General features: G+C 44.8%; 1 protein-coding gene and 1 long non-coding RNA gene across 6 annotated transcripts in view; one reads left to right on the forward strand and one right to left on the reverse strand.

The window, feature by feature from the left end:
- LOC135899974 (irregular chiasm C-roughest protein-like) overlaps window positions 1-27,945 on the forward strand; it is an 872,345-nt gene that overhangs the window by 472,495 nt on the left and 371,905 nt on the right. The gene's annotated exons all lie outside the window — the stretch shown is intronic.
- LOC135899977 (uncharacterized) overlaps window positions 1-27,945 on the reverse strand; it is a 322,265-nt gene that overhangs the window by 293,011 nt on the left and 1,309 nt on the right. Inside the window, exon 3 of the long non-coding RNA XR_010563761.2 lies at window positions 18,146-18,222. This is a non-coding gene — a long non-coding RNA (uncharacterized lncRNA). The remainder of the gene's footprint in view (window positions 1-18,145; window positions 18,223-27,945) is intronic.

Raw genomic sequence — 27,945 nt, forward strand, 5'->3', positions numbered from 1 at the left:
CTGAGAAATGTGAAGTCAATCCGAGCATTTTTTTGAGGTGCGTTTATTTTTGGCACCGTCGGCCATATTCGGTACCATCGCTTGGTCACGCCAGATTTTTCGCTTCATGCGACATAAAATGCTTTCCTATTAAAAACACACATAGATAAAATAGTACACAATATGCCACACTCCGCTGCTTATGATGCGCATCGCATGCTTGCGCAGCCGAGAGAAATTTGCGCGTACCGTAGTACTGTAGAATTGGAAAGAAAAATCTTATTTCGGCTTCAATTATTTCTTTAGTTCCCAACGTGATCTTACAGCAGGGTTTAGGCTTCAAGATTGCCCAGTATTGCGCTATGCTATACGCCTGATCATTGCGCGCTGTAAATGTGTTTCTTTTATCGACTTTATACGTTGTACTTGAGTGTACGTTCTTCCTGCTGTGATCTCGCAGGAAGTACCAGTAATGTTAAATAAAATTTAAAGATACTTCGTACCTCGAAATTAACGAAAATTGAGTTTTGAAATAATACCGTATTAATCTAAACTGTTGCAAGATTTCTCTTTAGGGCCCCTTTAAATTTCGTAAATGAGCTGAAGCAGATGAATATGCGGTGGTCCACCGTTTTCGATCGGGGCGACAATGTCCCATAGACGCTGGAGATAGGTACGAGGAGCACGTGAGCGTGAGCAGCATGCGGCGCCTACGCACAGGGCGTGTCTCAGTGGACCGGCTGCCATGGGTGGCCTGTTCGTTAGCATGCAAATTGGGATCGATTCTCGGTACACCGCTGGCCAGGAGCCTAATTGCGGCACAGTTTACAAACTCCACGCGGCCGCAACCCCACCGCCATGTGTTGTTCGCTCCCTGGGCATTTTGTGCGAGGTTCCAGCCCCACAACACACTTCGCAGCCGCGCACACCGTCAGGCCGGCACGTTCCTTTGTACAAGTCGCAGGATGCGATAGAGCAACTTTCTCCCGGCAGATTTAATTAAAGCAGCTGCAACCAATTGCATTATGACCGCTCGCAGTAGCCAAAGTATCGCAGCGTCGGGGTAGCACCGTATTTCTCACTATCAGAACCTTTCTCGATATATAAATTGCATGACCCGCACTCACCTAATCTTGCTCAACAAAGTTAGCTCTGACGTGCTACTAATTTTTTTTAAATATGCGTACTTCTGGAAGCATTGATCCGAACTAACCTGCGCGCAGGAATCAGCTCTAGTGAAGGAAGGAAAGGCAGGAGGGCGGCGGGAGGGGGCAGAGACAAAAATATTGAAGTGGAACATTCAGCGTCATTATTAGGAAATAATTACAGAAATATCAATTTTTGCAGCCCTAACTAGTCTAATTCCATGATTGAGGGCACACGCTTTCTCTAACGCACAACAAGGTTGCAGGTGCATGTTGTTACAGCCGCAGTATACAGCACTTCCAGGGAAAATAAGACGTTTTTCTGCCTGTATCAAAAGTTTGAAGCTTTGAAATGGGTTGAATAGGTGGCTAATGGTACTGCATACTTCGAGGCTAATTGAATGCAGACACTTAAATATACTCGCGCCGCAGTGGCGGGTACTCCAATATCTGTGCAAATTTCCAGACACTGTAGCGTTCTTGGTTGTTTGCAGTCAGTTTTCTAACTGTAACCACCGCTGCGACGGAAAACAAACAAAAAAAGCATTAGTACACCTGGTGGCGAAGTGCACATATATGAGAAAAATATCACATGGTTCTGGCAGCAACGAAGCGTGACACGCACAAATTTTTAATTTACGCTGCAGTCCCATTCAACGCCGTACGTTTAACGTCATTTCCGCAGACATCATGAAACGCGCACAAGAGTTTGTTTTGTGCAGTATTAAGGCAGAATGTTGGGCTAGTTGGAATTTAAACAGACAGGTCACATTGCGTAAGCAAAAAACGCGAGAGAGCTCAGAGAATTAAAAAAAAACAAAAAAATACTACTTGCCCCGTTGTTTTCCTTCCCTTCCTTTTTTTTAAGTTTTTTTTCTAACGTGCTGGAACTTGTCTTTGTGATTGTTCTGTATTTGTTTTACAATGCTGTGTCAAGGTAAAGGAATGCGCATTTCACACTGTAAAGCTCCATATGCATCATCATAATCATCATCATTATCATCATCATCATCGTGTATGTCCACTGCAGAACGAAGGCCTCTCCCTCTGACCTCCAATTACTCCTGTCCTGCGCCATCCGATACCAACTAGCGCCTGCGAATTCCTTAATTTCCTCACCTTACCTAGTCTTCTGCCGTCGTAGACTGTGTGTACCTTCTCTTGCCACCCATTCTGTAAACATAATATTCGACCGATTACCTAACCTACGCATTACATGGCCTGCCCAGTTCCATTTGTTCTCTTTATGTCAATTATAATATCGGTTATCCCCGTTTCCTCGCTGATCCATGCCGCTTTCTTCCTGTCTCTTAACGTTAGCCTGACATTCTTCGTTCTATCGATCTTTGAACTTGTTCTCGAGCTTCTTTGTCAATCTACAAGTTTCTGCCCCACATGTTAGCATCGGTTGAATGCATTGATTGTACACCTTTCAGGGACCGACAATGTCTGCCGTATGCACTCCAACCCATTTTTATCCTTCTGTAAATTTCGTTCTCCGGATCAGGGTTCCCTGTGAGTAATTGACTAAGGGGAACGTACTCCTTCACAGACTCTACAGGCTGACTGGTGATGTTTAACTCTCGTTACCTTGCCAGGCTAACGAGCATTATCTATGTCGTCCGCATTTTGATCTTCAACCCCACTATTACGCTTTCTCTGTTAATGTCCTCAATCATTTGTTGTAATTCGTCCCCAGTGTTGCTGAAAAGGACAATGTCATCTGAAAACCGACTGACTCCTCTCTTTATATGCATCTTTATACTTTTCTTATGACGAATTAAGGTAGCTTTCGAATCTCTGTAGATATTTTCTAGGATATTTACCTTAGCTTCCTTTGCTTCTTCACTACGTAATGCCTCTATAACTACTGGTATCGCCACTGAATCAAATGTCTTTTCGTAATGTATGAAAGCCATATAGAGAGGCTGATGGTCCTCCGCAGATTTCAAGATTATCTAATTGATGACATGGATGTGATCCATTGTGAAGTATCGCTTCCTTAAACCAGCCTGTTCCCTTGGTTGACTGAAGTGCAGTGTTGCCCTTATTCTATTGGAAATTATCTTGGTGAATATTTTATATAATGCTGTAAGTAAGCTAATGGGCGTACAATGTTTCAAATCTTTAACGTTTCCTTTTTTGTGGACTAGCATAATGGTGGGATTCTTCCAGTTCTTTGGGACCCTTGAAGTAAATAGACAGTTCGTATAAAGGGCAGCAAATTTTTCAAGAATTATGTCTCCTCCATCTTTGATTAAATCGACTGGAAGTCCATCTTCTCCTGCCACTTTTCCCCGTTTCATGCTTTGCAAGGCCCTTCTAACTTCGTCGCGAGTTATAGAAGGAGCCTCTGTAACCTGTTCGTTACAACTTTGAATGGAGGTATAGTGGCTGCTCTGGGTACTGTACATGTCAGTATAGAATTCTTCCTTTGCTTTTACTATATCTTCGAAGTTGCTGACGATATTACCTTGCTTATCTTTCAGTGCATACATCTTGGCTTGTCCTATGCCGAGTTTTCTTCTCACTGATTTCGTGCTACGTCCATTTTTTATTGCTTCCTCAGTCTTTCTAGCGTTATAGTTTTGAATATCCCTTACTTTCTCCTTGTTGATCCCTTTTGACAGTTCTGCGAGTTCTCGCTGATCTCTTAAGTTGGACACGTTCATTCTTTGTCGTTTCTTTATGGAGAGCTTAACTACTGGTTGCGTTGGTGCCTTAACTCCCACTTCAGTTGCTGCTTCTGACGCTAACCTAAAGTTACAGTTTCATTCATTACATCTATGTCATCTTCATATCTTTGTTATAAGGTGTATATTTGTTTCCAAGTACCAGCTTGAATTGGTCTGCTTTTACCCTTACTGCGTAATGGTTGGCCTGTTTCTTCTTGGCCAATTTTACTCTTGTCCAATTGATTTTCCTAAATATTTGTTTTTGTGTACTAGTAAGTAGCGACGTCACTGCAGCGAAGCAATGAAAATTAACTCAAAATTCTTGCTTCATATATGGCGTTTTCACATAAGTGACCTGTACGAAATTCCTGAGTAGTTAACAAACTTTTACTTGGCAGATGCAGAGTGACAATTATTTCGCTAATTAAGCATGTCATGTTGCCCAGCCAACGCCTTAGCTTGTTTCCGGCGGTATTCAATTCAATTCAGCTTTATTCAACATCTGCCAGATGTTTGGAGCACGGACAAAAAGCGTGAAAAGGCTTGACTAGGTCCGTGCACGATAGCCTGACATACAGTGGTATCAATCTTATACAAAAAGTAGAGGAGAAAATCAATTTTCAAGAAATGCAAGAACTACAGAAAATACAAAAAACAATGCAAACAACAGGCAGACATGTGCGTAAAGAAAATTCATGAATATACAAAAACATCGTGGGAACTTCACTGTATCATAAACAAGCAAAAAAGTACAGAAATTACAAGTAATGTTTCAACAAAAAATATAACAATAGAGAGTTATACATATATGTTGCGTAGCTGATTCACAGAGACCATTTCTATATCCATGCTATCTTCGGCCAACTCATTTAACAAGGTCGGTAATGTGTACTTTGACATTTGCTTACCGTAGGTAGTGCGGCATCTATCAACTTTCCATGCTTCGGGATAGCATGTGTTGTACGCAGGGGAATTCTTTCGCAACCTCGCCAGTGATTTCAGAAGTTAATTTTTCTTGTTTGTTTCCAGTTTATGTTGTCGAAGTAGTATGAAATTGTACATAGATTGTACGTTTACAAGCTTAAGCTTGTTAAACATGTTCTGTGTGTGACTTAGGTAAGGAACTTTAAGAACAAGGCGTTTTCTTCTGAAAGAAGTACTTAAGAAGCATGTAAAGCACATGTAATACCTATTGATACAAAGTTACGTTAGCTTGTTTCGATAGCGCATTGTGGGGATGTATATCTCCTGATTGGTCTTTGTATCAAGTAAACTGCTGCCTGGATTTGACGTTACCGCCGCATGACTTAAATTTCAGCATTTGGAACATGTGTCGTAATGACAATAATGAAAATACTTTTAGTTAACGTTTTTGATTAGCTAATTGAATATCTGCCTCTTAAGTAGCGTTCTCCTGTTGAGATATACAACATTGCGCTATCCGCCACATACATTTAAAGAAAAACTTGGAAATATTTCAGGAAAAAAGGAAACGAGTTGTGTATAGCTTAGTGGAGAACCACTGCTATTGTTAAGCTCTGTACCTTTGCGAAATGGTCGCACGCTATTAGCAATTAGTCACACCAGTTTCATTATAGCAGGCATGCTTGAGTAAGCATGTTGTGCGTAGCCCGCAGTCAATGATTTAGGGCGCATGCGTAGGCAAATAAGAGTGTGGCGGCGCGACTATCGCTTCCAAAGTCGGCGAAGAAGACGGGCTGGCGCGCAGGTAGTGCGAGAATGGAACACGCTAGTTCGCTCGACCTGAGCGGCCGTGGTGTCTGGCGCTCCCAAAATCCCGCTGCACCATGACTGGCTGGCCTAAATAAACCGTGGCTCTTCGCGCCAACTCCCACAAGACAACGCTCTTTGTGTTGGGAAAGTCAGCAGACTCTCCTGTGTGAGGTGTTACACAGGAGAGTCACAATACGTGTCACATTTGCTTTTCTGAGGGCGAATGCAGTTTTAATCCATTTATCTGTTTCCTCTTGTATTTCTTGTGCGTTCGTACTCTACCGCCTTTTCAGCCGTTTCTATTATAATAACTTCCGCATAGTCCGCCCCCAGTGTCAACTTATTCGTTAGTAAGCGAGGCAGCATGGTCTTGTAAGCGTTCTATAATTTCGCAGTGAAGACGAACATCGAATAGAGCTTAAATGATGCGTCACCTTTCTGTAAAGCTTGCAACGTTTATTTTATACTGAGAGACAATTTCATCGAAGTGTTAAATATCGGCTAAAAGGTCTCAATTCTGCAATTCAAATTGCCTGCCGCACTGGCGTAACTTATACGATGCCTGCTTAGAAAAGGATGCTGAGTTGCACCAGAGGTCTTAGAGGTCATACTCCTCTGCCAGAAGCTGCATATTATTAGTCAGAGGTTCAAACAGAGATGGCGCAACGCCTGCGCTATTCGCGCGCACAGAACGCACGGAAGGCGCATGTTTCAGGCGTCCTGTATTGAACTTTAGGGCCAGACTTTTAAAAGTCACTGTAATTGTTTTGTTTTCGCGGTAATATTGTGAGTGCTTGAGTACTAAAAAAATTAAATTCTGGGGCTTTACGTGCCAATTAAAACGACGATTAGATTATGAGGCACGCCTTAGTGGGGGAATCCGGAGTAATTTGGACCGCCTGTGGTTCTTTAGCGTACACCCAGGTCTAAGCACACAAGTGTTTTAGCACTTCGCCCCCATTGAAATGCGACCGCCGTGACTGGCGTTCGATCCTGGGTCCTCGTGCTTAGCAGCCCAACACCGTAGCAGTGCTTGAGTACGACTTACGCGAAAAAAACGGGCTGTCCTTTGAGTTGATGACCTACCCGCAAGGATCATATGCTAAATGCTATGCTTATGTTGGTTTCTCACTTACGACCTCGGAAAAAGTGGTGCTTGGTACATCTACCAACCTTAATTGCGAATTGGAATTGTTGGATGTTCATCGTTACTGGAGATTAGTTGCAGGAATCTGACAAAGCGAAGCGAAGCACACCGAATATGCATAGAACGCTGTCTTCACTGGACCTATCTTGTTCTTCTTCAGATTTCAGCGCTGTTTAAAGAAATTGAATTAAATTCTGCTGTTTTACGTGCCAAAACGCCTATTTGATCATGAGGCAAGGCGTAGTGGGCGACTCCGAATTACTTTTGTCTACCTGGTGTTCGTTAACGTGCACTGTTTCAATGAACATCATTACAAGCAATAAGATAGCTTTGCGTTAATTAAACTCCAAACAAGGGGCAGTTCGTAGAACAGCTTGCATGGCTAGTCGTGATAACGAACGTAAAGTGTTTTGACTCTGAACATTTCTTCGCGAAAAGAGAAATAAAGAACAGTTCATTTATATAGCGTCACTTTGAGTACTTACGACTACAAACGAAAGTATCCTATCCTCTATATATACTGTGAACAGCGGCAAAAAACCTTCGGCGGGGAAGAATGACTAGGGAGTGTTCAGCCATGTTATAGCAGTAACGTTGTCAGATCGGCGCCGAAATAAATTTCTGTTCTTTAGCTCATGCGAGATTAGCGTTTTCCCATTTCGAGAACTACATCAAGTGCATTGGTGTCCGTCGAGTCATTGCACTAGCAAATTTACGATGACACTGAATTTCTAAAGCCGGCTTGATTAGTTCCGAGAGGGGAGACCATGGGGCCGAACAGGGAAACGGGAGACACGAGCCTAATTTTACCGCACGTGCCTGAGCTTGTGCATCGCTAGTGCTTCGAGCGTTAAGTCTCGTGCTCGTGCTCTGCGTACTATCTCAGCCGTCGCCGAGGTGCGCTAGTATTAAAGAGGAGCCTGTGTCCCGCATCGCAATTTGCTTGCACGCACGGAAGGGCGAGGTAGTCTGAGAGCATAGGTCGCCCTGGCTTCGCCGAAATCGGGATTCGGGGCGACGTTTACGCATCGTTTAGAGCTAAAGAAGACGCCATTCGCGGCGCGAGCGCCTATTCCGTGTTCGTGCACTTGGGGGCGAGCCGCGGAGACGCGAACTGCGGGTGACTTACAAGCCGGGCTGCGATTGCCCCCTACTGCACGCTCGGTTCGCCCCAGCAATCTCTGACGTCAAGGCGGACGAGGAAGTGATGCTATACGCTGGCTCCTTTTTGTGGGCTTTCTATGCAGACGAAAGTAAGGCAGCAACGGCAAAGAGAAGAGGCTGAGGGTGAGACGCAAATCCACGATCGTAAAAGTGGATCTACGACCTTACTGTCTTCCGATCCATAACACACGGCGGCGGTCGCGTTAAAGCACGACCCCGTCTTTATTGTTTTCTCTGACATCCTCTTATTTTCATTCTTTTGCGGAGTTCAGAATAAACAAAAGCTGTACGTTTACAATGCTTCGAAGGCTGTCGCGGCTGGTGACGAGTGAAGTTCTGTTCGGATATATAGATATATATAAATATAAGAAAAATATAAAGTTATAGCTAGACGTTAAATGGCAAGGTAATATCTTATGTGGTACCAGTGTTGTCACAGCTGCTGATTTGTCAGTAGGTCTGTTGACTTCATAAAATTTTTACCGATTCAGTGGCAAAATTTCTGAGTATATTAGTTTTTCGCGTCTTTCATGAAAGACAATAGCAACATCTACTGCATTTTGAATATACAACTGCTATTACACTTACTTTATTAGAGTAAGCTTTTATTGCGCAGGAGCAATGAGTCATATTTGCCTTTTTCATTTTTGGGTTTAAGTATTGGCCATCAATACACTGAACACTTTAGATTTCAGGTACCAGATGTCGTTGGAGGCCGTTGCAAAGCAAGTGTAAAGTTGGAATACGGCATCTGTTTAATAGCAGTAATGCTCGAGAGTCGCTGCGCACCCTGTGGTTTTTCAAACCACACACCTTGTCAAGAATTTTGAAGGTGATTCTGTAGCGTTACTACTTTGTAGATTGCACATAGTATAACTACAAATAAGCGCTGGATCCGTGCGAACATGATATTCGTTTAAAATATTTCAATTCCTTGCATTTTAAAAAAACTGCTAATTTCTGCTGGTTTTCGAGCAAATGTTTACGTATATTTTCGCATGGCCTACGCTGAGCTAGACAATGAAGAGTGATAGTTTGGGGTAGTAGGCATTCTATAGTGTAAGAAGCTTGAAAACGCAAAGGAAGACAGGGCCACAAGAAAGATGTTCAGGCGCTTACTTCCAATTGAGTTTAATGCGGAAGAACGATGATCTGACACATGTTAGAAAGCGGTTATACTAGAGAGGGGACATCAAGAAGAGATGGAACGTACTGTGGTAATTTATAAGCACAAGGATGTAAGCACTTGGGTTACAGTCGAAGCGTCACGAATGAAAGGGGAGGAGTGCACGTGTGTCAGTAAACCTTCTATGTCATTATCTCAGAAGGAAGTAACTTACTTGGAGGGTGTTGGCTTGTGCAACAGGCGCTCGCGGTCATTTGTTTAGTTTGTTTTCTGGTTTATTTGCTCATGTCCCATGTGTGTTGAAAGTGTTGTTTTCACACGTTGTGGTTTTATTTATCTTCTCGTGTGATACTGCTTTCTAGCAACATGAATAGAATCATTGTTTTTCCACATTCAACAACGCTGGAAGTAAGTGCCTGTCCACGTTTCTCGTGGCCCTGTCTTCGTTTGTGTTTTCAATCTTATAAGACAATAAAACTATGCAAAACACGGGACAACTTATTGAGCTTTCAATTGAAAATGCAGAAAGAACAAGACGTAGGCAAATAAACTTAAAAACCAAAAGACAGCTTGAAACCACTGGGAGCCGCGCCCAGAGCATCCACGTGACGCGTTCGATGCTGCGGCAATCGAGATACGGTGGCGGCTGTCCCTCTTCCCTCTTTCTTGGGTATTTGTGTATGTGTCGTGAACTTATCCCAATGAGTGCTAGGCAGGGTCACTCATAGCCCTGGCGGCGGATGAGCTTTATCCCGATGAAGCAGATGAGTTTATCAAGGTAAAGAGGCACAGCCTTCTAACATACATTTCTAAAAGCCTGAAGTACGCTCGACGTCCTCAAACAGAACTGCGGAGTCGTTAAGATGCAGGCGCAAAACTCTGTGTAGATACTTCGACGCTGCCAACACCTTTAGCGAACGGAACAGCAAACTAGGAGATTAGACTCTTTAATCGTTTGGTATAATATCTCCCTGACATTAATCACAGTGCTTCCATTTTCAACGCACAAAAATGTGTGATAAGCCAGTTAGTGTTCTTAAGCACTGTTATTACGATCAGCAAGCGCCTTCAGGGCAGAACACAACCAACGACTGAGTGTCGACGCTTATTGTTGAGCGTCAAGTGTCTGGAGAGACACGTTGAACAAGAGGCTTTGCGGGGAGATAATCTGTTGAGTTATTTTTATTGCGATAGCAATTATATGGACCCTGCAGGCGCACTTCTGTCGGTGCCGTCGGCGCCGTCATCGCCGTGAGGTTCCGTATGAGTGAAAGTGTGTGAGGGTGAGCCGGCGAACGCGGTTCAATCTCGCGTGCGCGAGCGAGAAACGCAGTCCGGATGCGTGCCCTCTCCTGTGGCGCGCGAGGCAGGGGGCTGAGGCGAGGGAGGAGGGAAGGAATTCTCCGGCGGCTGCTACGGTGCCTCGATGTCCTCCTCGCCCGCCGCTCCGTACAGAGAGGAGACAACCGCGCCGTCTACTACGGCGATGGCCACGCGAATCGCGGACGCCGTAGTAGACGCCATTGGCGTAAGCCGTAGGCATGCGTTGCCGGCGCTCGTGTGTCTTGAAAGTGGTCTGCGCTGTGGCTAAAGTGCGCGCCCACGCGGGCCTCTTCTTCAAACCGATCTGCGATGTTTGCAGAGTGCGCGTAGAGCCAGAAGCTTCGTATGCCCTGTGCTTTTGACGTTTCATTCGCGTTGAAGCGACAGATGCACGGAGGTCAATTGGCTCGCGGCTTCTGCCGTGATTCCTAACTCCAGCGTTTTCATAGACAGTTGCCGCTGTCACCGAGCGATCTGTGTTCAAGCTTACCTATGCGCGCGTGACATCATGCTGAATAATTTAGCTAAAGCACGTTGACGGGCTGGTCGGTTTGAATCCATGATAGTGTGTTTAAGCGCGGCTGAACAAGGACGTACAAAGAAGCAGACACACAAACAGAGCGCTGTCTCTGTGTGTCTCTTTCTTTCTACGTCCTCGTTGAGTCACGCTTACATATTGTGTCATTGTTAATTTAATTAGTAAGCGAATCTTTAAAATGTTATACGGCCGATAAAACTACTAACCATACTTCGTACAGCTATCTACTAATTTGCTATCGCAATCGGTGCTTCGCGTTTCAGGCGGAACTGCAAATTTTTTCTCTGGCTTACACGTATTTCTCGCTTACATGCCGTGCTTTTCATTTGTCTGCGTGGCATGGTAGAGAAACCTAATAATCCCTTAATAGTTCCAATCGTATCAAGAGACTACATGACACTGTCTGTGGCAACCTCGAGCAGGCATCTACTTTTCGTGTGCATTTTCTTCAAAGAACAAACCTTAGACGTTATTTGTGTAAGTAAAAGTTGTACGCTTGGGAAGCTTAATCGAAGAGCATTTTACTGCTTACCTGGCACCATACATCAGTTTTCAGAATGCGTGTGAGACATGAGCCATTGGTACACGCCGTGGACAGCCATGTTCATGTTGGTTTGAGCGTGGCGCTTGAACTGCGTGCAACTCTGTCATTTATTTTTCTAGCGGGATGCGTTGCAGAAACAGGCTACATGTCACTGCCATGTAAGGCTGCTTTTCTCTTAGCGGGGCTTATAGATGAAGAGCGTATCGTTATCTTTAGCCTGAGTGCTTAAGGTGCTGTGCGCACGCACCTGAATTTTGCTTCGTCCGTGCACCCTCCTTGAAGAGCCGTGATAGCAGCTCGTTAGCAGCGACCTTGTGAATAGAAATTGATACGCTTTCTTTTTTTTTCTTTTTCAGCGTGCATGATAGGTTCGCAAAGACGCTAAAGTCTTTCATTGAGAGTTCTTTTTTTCTTTCGTTGTGTGTGTTCTTTTTTACTTTACGCCGCTTTTGTAAACACCAAGCCGGCCGGTTTTCTTCTGTGTTTATCCAACTGCACTCTCTCTGAATCTTGGTCCAGAAAAAGTTTTTTATGTGGATTTCGGCGTGAAATAAGATATTTTAAGGCTCTCAATAACAAACAGCATTAAAGAGTCTAACAAGGTGGGGAGGGGGGGGGGGAGCAGCCTCTGGTGATGCTGCAAACTAGTTTGCCACTGATTGCATTCACACGAGCCTTGAGATTTTGCTTATTCGTCGTAAGTAGTCGGCGCAGGTATGACGACGACGTTGCGCTGGTAAACCAAAGCAAAAATATGTTGATTATCCTTGTTCTGCTTTTGACGTGCGCCCGCGTTCGCAACAGTTATTTGCGAAGCCATTCACTCTCGAGATTTTATCAAAGCGTTCTCAGCAAGGCCTTTTTTCAAAATGCATTCAAGATTTTATTTATACAGTACGTGCATCTAGTCCACGCATTCGAACAGCAGCCTTCATTAGCAGTGCTAGTTCGTAAAGCAGATGAAAGGACGCTTTATTTTCTTCGTCGAGAAAAGAAAAGCAAGATACAAGTAAGTTATGTAAAAAGACTATAAGGGAACGCATGAAAGAGTGAGAAATTCAAAAAGAGTAAAATTTAGTAAGCATTGTTATGAATGACCAAGTATTAGCATGTGATGGAAAGGATATATTTTAGGGTGAAGACAAAGATTTAAGAAGGACTGCTGAGTGTCTTCTCCATTTGCGTAAAATATACTTCTTCCGGACGCATACTCGGCTGCTTTTATGTGAGCGTCAGGGTACATAATGCTTCGTGCGTTCACACATAAATTAATCCTAGCGAGGTGGATCGCATTTAGCCAAGAAATGTTGATTCAAGTGGGGCGATAGTGTCTGGATAATTTTTTTTTCCACGCATTCAAATTTGTTTACTTTGATAACCCTCATTTATATCCTCAGCAACACGAATTGCTCTACAAGCGGTCTCTAATTACTCCCTTTTTGGCGTCAGCTAACTCCCTCCTGCGGCTGCAAATTTAGGTTCCTAAACTCATTACAGAACCTGACCTTCTACCGCCTTCGCGTGCGCTTCCCTTCCCTTTGCACCAGCAGTGCACTGGTCATTTGCTCTATACGCATTACCGGCCCTGCCCAACTACAGATATTTAGCTCTTAATCTCTATTCAATTGTAACTCACGTGACTTCAAATAGCCTCGCTCATTTCCAATCCATAAGCATAAGCCTACCAAACCATAGGTATTGCGTAAGGCAAATATATTAGCTGACTTTGAAAAGAAGACTTTGAAACGGAGCTTTACAACGAATACTGCACTCTAAAAGCGTGCATGAAATTTCTTACTAGGCATTCCTATTCTGTACCGCTTTTGAAGATATGCGAAAGTTTTACGTTGGTATGGCCGGCGTAAGCACCTTTCAGAGTTTATTGCGGTAACCAATACTGCCCAATTCGCTCTCTATTAGCAGTATCTATTAAGATTTGGCTGTGATTTTTGTTGGTAAGCTCCACGCAGTTTAGTGCGCTGCTGCCGGAGCATTTATTAAAGAAGAAGAAAACATCAAGAGGGCGCATCTGCCGAGAAAATAAGTCATAGAGTGGACAACACGTAAACAGCATACCTGTGCGTGTAAAAAATAATCTTCTGAGTAAAAGAAACAAACTACTTGAACACTGCGCAAGAAAGCGGCGGTAAAGTACGGGGGATATCCAGTAATATTCGCTGACGTGCGGCGATGAAACCTTGAGAACCAGCCTTGGTGCAGGCGGCTGTACTTTGTCATGGTCGTATCACCTATAAGGTTCGCGGTACTTTTACGGTGTCCACGACTTTGAACATTTTCCCCTAATATCGGTCGCAGTCGTAAAGGGTGCGATCCTATAGGAAACAACGATGGAAGTGATAACATTACAATACACAGCAGTCGATAACTTACGCCCATGCATATCGGATGTACGGTTTAAAACTTTTGACGCCTCTGATCATGTCGGAATATATTAGACCATAAAAAATTATGGCAAGTGCTTAGCCATCTCTTGCTTTGTGTCTTAGTATAATTCCGCATGCACACAAAAAACGAAGTGTAAAAAGATGGCTGTCAGGCCATCTTGTCGCGCTTTGAAACGCCATTTTCCTATATTGAAATCAAAGTTATTTTACTGGTGTGCATGTACAACTTCCTTTCTCCCAAATCTTTCTCGTTATGAGGCCACGTCTGCTTTATATCTTACAGTGCATTTTCTTCGATAAGGAAGAAAGTCAGGATATACTTTTTATCATCAAATAAAACCCTTTCGAATTCTATTTTTTGAACGGATGAAGAAGGAGCAAGAAAAAGAGAGGTAAGGGCAGGGAGATTAGCCAGTGTAAAGACTGCCTTGTAGCGCTATGCAGGGCTAAGGGGATAAGAAAATGAGAGGGGATACGAGAAGAAACGAAAGGAATCGTGATAAAATAAGGAGATGAAAGCTTGCTTAGTTTCATGCTAAAGTAAATTGTTAGCACAATTATAACCCCTGATTGCATGTTCTTAATAACGTTTGCTTACTATATCAGAAAATATACCAGCACTGATAAGGTGCTTGTTTTATTAATATTTAACGAGAGCTGAATTAGAAAACGCACGCATTTTCGGGGGATGATAACGATAACATTTACCGTTATAAATCGTTATAGAAAAGCATTTTCTCCTAGTTTGTTGAGGCACACAGTTGAGTATCTCTTGCCGTGTTATTACGATAAATAAAATTTACAATTGTAATGCACGCTTGTGCATTGTGCTTTGAGTGGGCGTTCAAGAAAACCAGGTGATCAATAATAATTTGGAACCCTAGACACTACATCGACTCTCGCAGGCTACAGTGCAGTTTCGGCTCGTTAAATCGCAGATTCGATTTTATTGATAGGGAGTTAATGGAACTATTGGCTCGTACAGTGGCGTCCGCTACACCTCGACTCAAGCCCAAGAAGTAATAAAGTAAAATATAAATAAAAGCACAATAAAAAGAAGAATAAAACTACTGAATTCACTCCTGGAGGCAATGTTAATTCTCTATGAAGTGGAGTTTGCCTTATCAATATGGGAGGGGGTCAAGCAATCTGGCACCTGTACTCTCGTGGTTGATTCATTTCACACAGAAACCGATCCCTGTCGAAAAGATGCCCCCTACAAGTATCATGTATTTTTCACGAGTGCAAGGTGATTTCAGATTTAAATGTGACTCTAGGACAACTTCAGACCAATTGCGCTTTGCCGCTGAGCGCGATACCTTTACTTTTGACCTTCTCTTGGACGTTTCCTAATCACCGGCAAGCCACGTGTAGTCGGCTAACCGGTCAGCACCTCCGGAAACGTGAATGTGCGAATGGGTGTACATACGTGACAACGCTAAGCACCGTTTTCTTGTGGTTGAGCTTGCAATACTTGCGAGCGTATGCGCAAAATTCGCGAGCGCGAAACAGTAAGAGCGTGCAACGTGTCACTCCGCCCTGTTCTTGCCAGTCGTTTTTTTTTCTTTTTCTTTTTTGGGCCGACGGCTTCTGAGCGCGTTCCTCGTGGCGGATATTGATGGGCCGGCAAAGCAAGCTGGCGAGACGTGCTCTTCCTGTGGAAGACGTGCGCTGACGAAGGCCCCATTTATCAGGAAGCCCTCGGAGCCGACCCTGCGGGTGGCTGGTTCGAGCGCTGACGCGGCCTGCGCGCTTAATTGCCGCTCAGCCGTGCCGTCCCTGCAGACCGAGCGGGTCCTCGGGCCACGTTCAGCTCTCGGCGCTGATGGCGAGAGCAGCCATCGCGTAACGGGCGCAGCTCTCCCAGGGAAGGATAGCGGGCCCCTGACGAGAGCGGAAAGCCTAAAATGACAGGCCAGTGATGCCAGTTTCTGGCTGAAATAGCTTAACGAAACAAAGCGACGATAGGAAAATGACGAAACGTTTTCGTTTTCATTACCTGCTGCCTAAAAAAAATCATTGCCAATGAAAGCATCAAAATCCTTATAACAATGCTGCGTTCATACATAAGTAACAAGATACGAGGTTTTCGTTCACCACAAGAGACGCAATTGACCAGTTACAAGAAGTTGTTTACATCAGCGCTAGAGGTTAAGCGTAAAGGCTACACAATAAAAATAGAGACGTATCAGTGGCTTTTCTCCAAGCACCTTATCGTACCGTATCCGCTTTTCTTTCTTTCTTTGGTTCTTTCTTTCTTTCTTTTGTTTAACTTGTCGAGATGTTTGTCTTCAACGCTCGTCGTACTCTAGTCTATAATTATGTCTACTTGACAATTATCGTACAAGCTTTATTTATTTATTTTGTTTATATTTCTATCATACGTTAAGGCTGTGTGAAGTTTGCTGTGCTATCGCTCTGCTGCCTTGTACGGATGGGAGGTGGGGCTAGTCAGGCTGTATCAGCGCAGCTTTTTTCCCCCTTTCCACGCCACAACTGTTCTATGTAAAATACACTGTACTGTTGGTGGGGAAAAATAAACTTCAACTTCATATATAGCTTATGGAGGCCGACACCTGAATTTTACAATTTCAATTTTCTCCCTAAACATGGCGCCAGATGACGCGGCCCTTGTGGTTTTCATTGTGCCGCTATTTCTTTCGAAAGCTTGTTGAAATTAAACGCAGCTAAAGCTCGTTCCTTCCCCGAACTAATGTCACACTCCGTTTGTAACAAAGAAATAAGGTGTACTCCGCTGTGGCGCGTTCTTTTTCGAACGCGGGCACACCACGAAAACAATGAAAATCACTGCGATGAGGCATAGTCTGGGGCCCAGCGTTGATATCTGTGCCGTGCGTCAAAATGAAGCAGCATACTGCTCAGCTCACTTAGTGCTTCCATTGAAGAGTTTGGAAAATCAATGTGCCTGTTGGCTCACCAACTAATGGGCGAGATTAACATCGCCGTAAAAGGAAAAACATGATTGGCATGCTGCGCTTGACCTTTCCTGTATATCTCGCGGACAATTATTACTCTTTGGCGCACAGCATAGCCTCAAGGCTCGGGATTAATATTGACGTGCTTGGGTTGACTGATGTACGCCGAAATGTGAAACAGAGTAGCTTCTCTTTTTAATCTTTTTTTCCATTTCGTGTCATGTCTGAGCATCAAAGGCCAGCCATTTTAATCAGTAATAAAATTCAACAGCCGTTTAGCCACCAAGAAGGAGTCGAAGGTTACAAGATGCCAGTGAGCTATCGAACCATACAGCATCACCGCTAAATACAACCGCTGCAGTGTGAATTGTAGCTCTTCACACCAGTTTGAAGCTGTTAAAGAGCTTTTTATAATGACAGCTTATAATAATCGCTTAGTATACTCTAGTAGATATGTGGGCTGTTTGCTCCTTACAATCGTTAACTTTTACTCACTGGCCTTTTCTTGAATACATCAGTGAAATCGCTGTTTTTGAGAAACATCCGCTGTAAATAATGACAAAATTTCAGAATATTTGACGTTAAGACGCAGGAGCTTTCATGAATTTGCCTGCGTCTATAATATCCTTTATTTCCTTCTTTGCGTTGATGTGATTAGCGGCGTAAGAAAAGTCAAAAATTATGAATTTTCTTACTTGATCGTGCGCATCGAAGTAAATGAGTTCAGCATGTTCTCTTTTCGCTCAGAGTGCATTCCAGACAATGAAACAGAAGTAAACGTTGTAACACGTACATTTACATAACTATAGTGAACTATATCTGTGTCCACCTGCCCCCTTACCCCTCCCCCCCCCCAAAAAAAAAGAAAGAAACAGGAAAGAAAGAAACAAGACTTTCAACAAGACTTTCCTTCTTTCAGTGGAGTCACACACACACACACACACAAACACACACACACACAAACACACACACACACACAAACACACACACAAACACACACACACACACACAAACACACGCACGCACACGCGCACGCACACAATGTGAACCTCCGTGAGCTTCACTATTCCACCCTATCGTTTTCTCAAATGTCGGAGAAACAGGATTTCAAAGTGACATTATACATTTTAGTTTATTGATCTACAAAAATATGACTGTGGAGACTCAGTAATATATATATATATATATATAAAGTGGTATCATTGTCGGTAAGTACTCTGAAGGAATAGTATTCTCTATGAAAGAACAACGATAAGCAAGTCAGTACATTTGAGTTATTGAAATGCGGTCTCATGAAAAAAAAAATCGCATCCTGTCCGCTTTCTGTGATTCTATCTCATGAGCTCCGCGTCAGATGGCTCTTTAAGAGACTGCCTTGACGTACCTTTGAAAGCCGTCATTTAATTCTCGTATTCCAATTTTCACTCACGTTATTCGGCCACGCTTCTCTTCCACCGCCCGTGAAGATGCGCGGCGTTTCATCATGGCGCAGGTCTTCCACAGTGGCTGCGAAATAGGAAGAGCAAAACTCATTACGATTTCTCGCGGCTCGTGGATTTTAGGAACATTCTTGCCGCGACCGGTCGTGCAGTTAAACTTCTCGCGGCAGGACTTGCGCTGTCGCATTTCAACGACGCGAGGCAAATGGCGAAGGATTACCACGTCTCAGCAGCGGCAGAGATCGCACTCTCACGTCCCAATCGTGCCAGGGCTCGCCCGATGTCCGTATTCTGAGAATGCATTCATTCCTGTGGAGATTAGGGAGCAGCCTAAAGAAAGTCGAGCCAAGAATTCTCATCTGAGCATCCGGCAAGGAACTTTGGGCCCACTTCACAAAGCTTTTCTTTCCTGTGAAAAGTTCACCGCTGTCCAGTAGCATTTATCACATCCGTAAGATAACTCCAAAAAGTCTATAAATAAATAAAATAAAAAATAAAAAGACAAAGCTCTCTCATTGTGGGCAAGCAATATTGAACAGTTAGTATAGGATAGAGTCCGTAAACAGGAGAAATTCTTAAGCTAGAATTTTTCATTAGAGAAAATTCCTACTAATCGCCATGCTTAAAGCGTTAATCTAGAAAAAATATTCCAGAAGCATTGCCTCATGCGTATTAAAATCAGCACTGGTACTCGGGACGTCATTACGCAGTGTGCGCGCACAAGGTGGTCGTGCAATACCTTGAATAAAAGTTGGCCCATATGGATTTTTTCATTCCGGGTGTCAGTTTATCATGTAGCGCTCTGATAACAAATGGGCCAAGTCCAACAAATACGTTTTCTTTGAAGAAATGAGAACCAGAAAAGTCCTGCGGTGGAAGCACATGCAGTGTCTGGAGACCTGCGTAATGGCTTGGGATCAGTACCGTATCAGGCGCATTGTGGCCAACAAAATCCAGTTACGCGAGTGTCTTTTGTCCCCCGGTTCACCATGACGGAGGAAACAACTAAAGTTAACGTATAAAAGAACAGCAATATATGTTCGCGGATTTAGATATATGCCGTTTTCATTACTCCTATTATCTCTGCAAGAAGCCTTGAAGTCGATAATTTGAATCTTGTGTGTCAAAAATTACCGAAGGGATATGAACGATATCTGCGCATGCATTCTGCGAAAGACAAAACATGCTGAGATAAAGAACATGCATTGTGTCATCCTCTTGCAAGAGGAATTTTGTAAACGTAGTGTTGCAGAGCGCAGCAAATACGCAAGCTGGAGGCAGAAAGTAATCACCTTCAGGGGCTTATTTCTTAGAAACTACAGTGCTAGCCAGGGAGCTATGGTGTTGGCGTTCATTTGTTAACGCGTGTGTTCGTGCTTAAATATCTATCAGCGCCAGATAACGCCAACATATTTGCTCGTCGGGACAACGTTCTTTGATAAAATTGGAGTGTCCCAGCGTGGGCCAGATTGTTCTGCTAAGTCGTGTAGGTCCAAAGCCCGCCAAGCGCTCAGATTGAAAATTGAAGCTGTGTAATATGATAACACACGACCGTAAACTGCGGACATTTTCAACAGCTTAAGAAAGTCTCTTCTATGTGGACCATAAGTTATAAGAAGCTCTTAAGCGTACTTGAAATAAAAGCCCAAAAACATTCGAGACAGTTCGTCTTTCATGTAAAATTAAAGACTGAAAGCGGTAAGAGATAGTGGGGAGGGGGTGTAGGCTGGTAGCAGAGGAGAGCTGACGGCCAGTGAGAAGAAATGAAAGCATTCGAAACAACGCAGGAAACCTCACAAAATATTCCCACTACATCCTTGCTATACAAGGAGTAAAACTTGGGCAAAATGAATGGATAGGAAGCGGGAGCAAACGAAAGGCATGAACAAGTCTCGCAGACTTTACGGCCGCTGTCCGGTGGCTTCCCAGCGGCGCGCGCGAGGGGTCAGACCGGCACGTACGGCCCGTTTCTGTAATTTGCTGCCACGCGGTGTCATCCTTTACGACAGCAGAAGCAAAAGGGATAGAAACGAAATTGCGGTGTCTGACGGCTACCGTGTTGCTCCTCGCTACTGCGGAGGACGTGGCGCTGCTGCTGCCGCCGTTGGAAACGGTGCGCCTCGCCAGAGTCATTCGTTCAGGTGTGTGGTGCGGCCGAGCGAGGCGGAACAAAATGCTCGCTGGCCGGCGCGCGGGTTCCCATCCGCGTCAGAAGCTCGCTACATATACGAGGTTCGCGGCTTTCTTCATCTGCTTTTTCTGCCCCGGGGTGTTGAATGAATGGCGCGTACGAGAGGGCACTGGGTAGCTGCATTGCCCATCTGGTATTTTTCTTGGCACGTCCTAGGCATTCCAGTTCCATATGTTAGCTCTTTTCTTTCTTTGGATTATCTTATACATTCTATCCAGGTGGCGAAAAGCCCTGGAGCCTGTGAAAAGTTGCGGCACGGAGCCATATAGCTTTGGAGAGAGAGCTAGAGTGTATCTCGGATACTCGTTTGCCGCTTCAGTGGCTGTAATATATCCTTACGCAACGGATTTAGTGCCCGAGAATACCTGCGGGTTCATAAAGAAACAGAAAACAAATACCGAGAGATAACGTTGCAACTCACGGGTCACTAAGGTATTTGGGACGTTCGCTATGCCTGTCTGGCTATTATAGTGCTGGCGAAATAACACCCTAGAGTGTCGAAAAGAAAAGAGAAGAAAAGGTAGGGGTGGCGCTGAACATTCAGATTACGCGCTGCAGATTGAAACTCTGTTGGACATTCCGGTCTTGATTTGTATTTATTCGTTTCTACAGTGAAAAGAGTTCATATAAAACATTCTCATTTGCGCATAAAAGTGGTTTACAAGAACACGTGTTTCAAGGCGAAGGAACATGAGTGCAAGCAACAGGTTTATTGACGTTGATGGCTCGCCAGCGTTTGAACATGCATGTCGCTAATAGCTTCACATGCTTTTGGTGCGGTTTTAATGCGAAATTTTATATATTTACTGCAATAACGAAATTTTCAATCGCGGTGAGTGCAGGATCATTATGATCACTATTTCACTAATTCTGAGCAAAGAGCCACACGAAAGATCTAGAAAAGCATCAGAGAGGCACGACCCTATAGAGAGCAAGGTATAGGTGATACTTCGTTGTCGCTGGATTGTTTTCCTTCGACCGGAAAAGCAACTTTGAGCAGTGACATGATTGGAACCTCCCAGCCGCGTATGGCTCAGCATCGCAATATTCATAAAAATTACAATTGAATAACCGAATAATATCAGTACTTAATATTCAATAATCATAAAGAGCATAACTTGTTAATAAGTGGGTACATGTACACTTCGACACATTTATGGTTACAAATAGCAAATTAGTAGACAGCTATATGCAGTAATTTTATCGCCTTTATAATATGTGAACATTCGCTTGCGAACGAAATTAAGAAGCATGTCACGCGCGCACAAGCAGACATGAACACGTCTCACTAGATGATCGCGCAAACTCGCTGTCAAAACGCTGGAGTGAGGAAATGCGGCAGCAGCAGCGAGCGAATTGACTCTCGTGCTGCCTCTTGCTTCAAAGCGAACTGATCGGCGAGAACACAGCGCACACAAAGCTATCAGTTCTCGTTGCGCCTAGGCTCTGTCCCCATCGGAGATCGCTTTCAATAAGCGTCCGCGCGACCACGCTATACGCAGCATCCGCCGGAGTAGAACGCCCTCCCCCTACACCCCCTCGCCCTGGTGGCTAGCGGGCTAAGGAAGATGGCGCACTTTCTCCCCGCATTCCGCCCTTGCGTGCGCGAGATTGAGCCGCCATCGTCGGCTCACCCTCGCACGCTTTCGCTCGCACATACAGCATACGGTGCGTAGCTACGATGTTATCGCCCTTGGACTTTATACGAAATACCACGGGGCCGGAAGAAATGCGCCTGGAGTGTCGATAAATTGCTATCGCAAAAGAAAATCTGCGCTCTTGAAGTTTCACAAAACCCCGCTCTCCTGTTGTTTAGGCGAGCATACTGTGTATGCGGAAGTATTTCGAAAAAAGAAATTACGGAGATCCCACGCACTGTGGGAATCGATGTAAGTGAAGCATTCCGTGCCTAATGCTTTGATTGACGATAATTAGTGGTGCTGTTGACGGCTAAAGCTTAATTTCTTCAACGTTTAGTCTAGCGCGAGAGTGGTGAGTTGACGTGAAAGGTTATTTTGCGTGTACCACTGTTGTTTGTCTGCATAGTACATAAAACACACAGGGAAAAATTTGCTTGAGGCGTTTTTTGCGTCATACTTCATAACGTCTGAGAGGGTTGAGCATTGTCGATGCCTCACATGACACATTCTATTGTGGCAGAAGTATTAAACTTGAATTGGACTATGGGGCTGCAACATGCCAAAACCACAATCGGATTATGAGGCGCGCCTTAGTGGCGGACCCCGGATTTATTTTGACACCGTGTTGTTGTTTAACGTGTCCCGAAATCTAAGTGCTCGTGCGTTTTCTATTTCGCCCCCATCGAAATACGGCTACCGCGGTTGGGATAAAATCCGCGACCTCTAGCAATGCCTAGCTGCAAAGCTAACGCGGCGGGCAAAGAAGTGTTGATTTAATCGTCGATGGATTCCGTAGTGTCGCCTGGACCCTGCGGTGCTCTTTAAATAATGTGACGCTGCTTCTGCATGCCCTGCACAGTTTGTCGGCTTGACATATTTACATGGTTTTTCTTTTTCAGAAATAGCAGCAACGTACTGTATCGTACCGTGAACTTAACCTCATCCAGTTTACCCGCCACCGCTGTCGTATAGTAGTAGGGTTTCCTTGCCTTCTCACCAGCAACCCCCCCCCCCCCCCTCACGCTTGTATGGTAACTGCCTCTTCTCAACTCTCTACGGTTCTACGGTTCCTGCGGTTATATCTACGTCTCCTCTGCACTCGCACCTTAGTAGAAAGGGAAGCGCTGCACTTTCTGCAATGCCTCCAAGGGGAGTCGCGGATAATTACAGCTGTCAAGAGGCTAATGTGGCCACGGCCAGAGAGCTCCAGAGGGTATTGTGCACATTTGACGTGGGAGGGTGATAACGAGTTTCTCCAGTCGCTTTTCCCTTCACTCGCTCCTGTCATGTATACACACATCCTGAACCATCTCCCGACGCGGTGTTCCAGACAGCAGCAGTCACAGCAGCATCAGGAGCCGCAGCAGGAGCAGCAGCAGTGGTAAAGTCGAAGGAAGAGGCAAAAAAAAAGCTTCGTTCTAATTGGCTTACAGCGGTGAACTGAAGCCCCAGGCAAGGAAGAAAGCCTCGTGGCCTCTCAAGTTAAGTGTTCTGCCAGCATTAACAAAAAAAAAAATACCAGTGAACTCACCTCACGACGACTGTCGATGGTGATACGATTAGCTTTCGAGCAAGGTTGCGACACGCCGTATTTCCGAAATCGTATTTATTTAGGATCTGTAGGGCTAATTCTCTGACTTAGGTTGCGTCGGTTATATGCAACATACTGCTGTATTCTCCCACATGGATGTGGCACTAACTTGCCAAGGTCTCCCATGAGCATGACGGCATATCGACGACTGTACGACACCAACGCAGTGACGGCGATAGAATGAGGACGAAGGATTGACGCCGAAGGAACGCCAAATGTGGTATGACGACGGTAGCACTACGATAAAGGTATGGCGACGATTGTGTGAATACGGCTCCATGACGATAGCCGGATATCGAATTTAGAGTGGTGAAGATGAGACAACCGCGACGGCATCACGAAGACAGTATGACAACGAATGTATAAGACTACTGTATTACAACGACGAAATGACGACGATGGTATGAGAGAAACGGAATGACGACGACTGTAGCCGAAGCCTCTGTGAGGATGACGGTATAAAAAGGGTCGGATGAGAAAACTGGAGAGACAACGATGGCACGACCACAATGACATAACGACGATATGACAACAGATGCATGGTAGCGACTGTGTAACGACGACGCAATGACAATGATGGCACAAAAACAGCAGCGTAATTGTAATTGCTGGATTTGCAGAGTTTATTGGCGCAAGGGTCAGATGTGGCCAAAGAGCGCCAAGTCGAAGCAGCATAAATGTAATAGAATGGCGAAGAAAGATTGACGTAGATGGAAAGACCAAGGTGGCATGACAACGATGGCATGATGTTGCGCAAGTGGTGACGACAGTAAAACGACAGCGTGACGACGGCGGTACGAGGACGACTGTGTGATGATAACGGCGCGACGTGAGTCGGATCATGAAGTTATAATGACGACGATGGAATTACCGCGACGGTATGACGACGGATGTATGACGACGGTTGTATGGCGACGCCACAATGACGCCGACGGCATGACAATGGTATGGCGACAACGGCCCGACGACAACGGCATGACGAGAGACAAATGACAAAGATATAGTGATGACGATGGAAAGACCACGATGGCATCACGACCACGAGAGCATACCTTGTTACTCAAGGCATTAGACAAGTGGGGCTATTGAGGCTGCGTAGAAGGCGTGACGACGGCGACATGAGGAGAGTCTGGTCACACAGCTGGAGTGACGAAGATGGAACGACCACGACAGCATCACGTCGATGAGCATGTACGTAGTCGCCAAAGATGGTAGACAACTTGGTTCACTGGTTTGGCGTAGTAGGACGGACGGACGGACGGACGGACCGACCGACCGACCGACAGACAGACAGACAGACAGACAGACAGACAGACAGACAGACAGACAGACAGACAGACAGACAGACAGACAGACAGACAGACAGACAGACACAGACAGACAGACAGACAGACAGACAGACAGAGAGACAGACAGACAGACAGACAGACAGACAGACAGACAGACAGACAGACAGACAGACAGACAGACAGATAGATAGATAGATAGATAGATAGATAGATAGATAGATAGATAGATAGATAGATAGATAGATAGATAGATAGATAGATAGATAGATAGATAGAGAGAGAGAGAGAGAGAGAGAGAGAGAGAGAGGCAGGCAGGCAGGCAGGCAGGCAGGCAGGCTGGCAGGCAGGCAGGCAGGTTCAGAATGACTGATGTAGGCAAATAAAGCTAATCCCATTAAATTAAAAAAACCCCTAAAGGAACCTAATGTGTACTGAAAAATAGTATGTATGAAACAGCAGGTATTTTGACGTCTTCAATCATAGCCTTAAGCTACCTTAGTTAAATACTTCCCTGACCTATTATATCGTCTGCGATTAGGTGCGCATTAGATTTGTCGCCGAGGCAGGAAGTTAATAACTATGAATGCTCATGTGTAACTTGGACATTTACTAAATGCTTATAAAGCACTACTTCAAAGAGCTATATCTATACTTGAGCACAATTTATAGTACTCCTGTGCACGCGCGCACTGGAGTACTAGACAGTAAGGCACGAAACGTTGACTCTTTCTAGGCTTAACTAATAGCAAAGAATGCAACGGTAGGGGTACCCTGAAGGGAGGGTCTTTGTCTGCCTGTCAATAGTCTGCAGCGGGCCCACGTCGTGGTGCAGGCGGGCGCTGGTGCTTCGAGTGAAGCACACAAGGACTGGCGTTGCCGTTTAGACGATCGTGGCCGATGACCCATTGTAGTTTTTGGTTCAAAAACTTGTTTCGTTCATCAGCTCTGGGTCTTCGAACAAATGAAGACGCGACACGTAATTGCTCGTCAATTATCATGAGGTGACTAAGGTTTCGACTCCAGCTGTTTGGGAAGCGTGAATGGCATTCCATAGCTGCACGCTCACCGGTGAAGCACCCTCTGTCCAGAAGGTCTGCGGCAGCAGTCACTCGGCACGCCGTGTCCAACAATGTTGGGCGCAGGCTGAAGCCTAGCGCCAGAGGCAGCCAGACGTGGGGCTGCCGGAACACGAGGCCTAGTCTAAGTGAAAACGTCTACAAAACCCTGCAGTTCAAAAGCGTGAAGCAGGTAGACACGTCTTGCCCGGCGCGAGTATGCCACATTACGGGAACGCGAGGTCCACACAAGGCGACAACGCCGACAAGACCCTGTAGTTCCAGCCGATGCTGCTCGCGGTCATCAAGTTCTTAGTGCCCATCCATGCCTGCGCAGTTCACGCCGCACGTCTCTACTTAGCCAGTGTATTTTTACGGCAGTTCATTCGGCCGCTAAAGCTACGAACCTTATTTCATCTAATAATCTAACATGTGGCTATCGCATTCATTGTTTCGCTCTGATGGTGAAATTGGCTTTTCTGAAAAAATAAATCGATAAAATAGCCCAACGGCCTGATTTCAACGGAGAACATCCAGCACCGAAGCCTGATAGTGTAACTATTAGTCCACGGATGCTTTTCGCAGCCATGAAAGCCTGCCTCATAATCGGTTCATAGTTTCGACATGTTAAATCCCGGAAATTACATAAAATAATTTACATTTCGTCCTAGTAAAAATGCGGGCGAATCCTGATAATAGTCCAGTAAAGAAAATTGAGTCTGGCGCTCCTCCTACGCTTCTTACGCGAGGAGCGACGCGATAAAGTGCAGTGCGCCCTGACTCCGCCCCTATCGCATCAACCATCTCGCTCAGCAAGATTTTGTCTTTCATATATAGACTTCAACTGGAGGTTGAATTGCCTCCCAACTTTTCTAATACGTCAAGTACCGTGAACATTGTTATCGTTGCCAACATTTTTGTGGCCGTTGATAACGTTAATGTTTACGAGAGCACTATGTCGGGCTAGTTCATGCATAGCTCAAGAAGCATCTGGGGCAAAAGGGTAAATTCAACGAAAGAAATAAGGAAAGACAGAAAGAGTGCCCTTTGTTTGGCGCTCTTTCTGTCTCCTCCTATTATTTTCCTGGAGTTTAACCTTGCGCCACATATCTTTCTAAAGGCGACATTTTTCGTGATGTCTCAACACATCTATTCAATAGTCGTACGAGAGTGCCATGGCGTCATCATGTGCAGTTCAGATGGCGGGGGTATGGCGGAGCCGTAGGAAAGCACGACTGATTTTCGTAGAAGCATCTTGCGTTTCCCCGTTGCATGTAATTGAGTAATATTTGGCTCCAGTGTTCATGGAACCATTCGCTAGCCTCTAGTTTGATTTATTTACCATGCTCAAAGAGTGTTGCAGGGCTCCTTTCAAATGCAAGCACGCGACATTGGACGAATTGGACGAACCGAAGAGCAGACAAGTTCAAGTGCTCCTAGTTTTCTGTTTATCACCTCGTCCGAAGGCCCGCTGTTACGTTTTTAATAATGCAGAAATAACTAATCCAATATGTGGCGTCCTTGTTCCTGAGTCTCGTGGCAGAACGAGACGTTAATCGGCATCCTCGTTCTAGGAACATACGCGTTTGCTGCAGTCATATGGCTACTTTCATTTATGCTACTATCTGAAACTGGATATTGTCAAAACTAAGTTTTACCGGGGCTCGCCTGTGGACCGGTATCTCACTGAAAGCTTAAGACACTTAAACATTTAAAAGTCAATATCAAGGAGCTTCAAATAATCATTCGTGAAAAAACGTTGTTTTTTCTTTATTTTAAAGGCTGCCCGTTGTATGAGACGACAATCCACCGCAGGCTGCCGTCATTGTCTTCATGTTAAAACTTAGGCGGGACTTGTGTTAATCCCCGTAATTAGAATGGCATTCGTGCAAGGCGATCTAGCAGACAATTAGAGCCACGACTGCTTCTCGAGTGTTTGGAAACGGCGAAACACGTATGCATGAATCGATCAACAACCGAGATGCCGCCCAAGCCTTAGTGTGGCGACAGAAAACGACAGTTAC

This window comes from Dermacentor albipictus, chromosome 4 (assembly GCF_038994185.2).
Source record: "Dermacentor albipictus isolate Rhodes 1998 colony chromosome 4, USDA_Dalb.pri_finalv2, whole genome shotgun sequence".
Classification (NCBI taxonomy): domain Eukaryota; kingdom Metazoa; phylum Arthropoda; class Arachnida; order Ixodida; family Ixodidae; genus Dermacentor; species Dermacentor albipictus.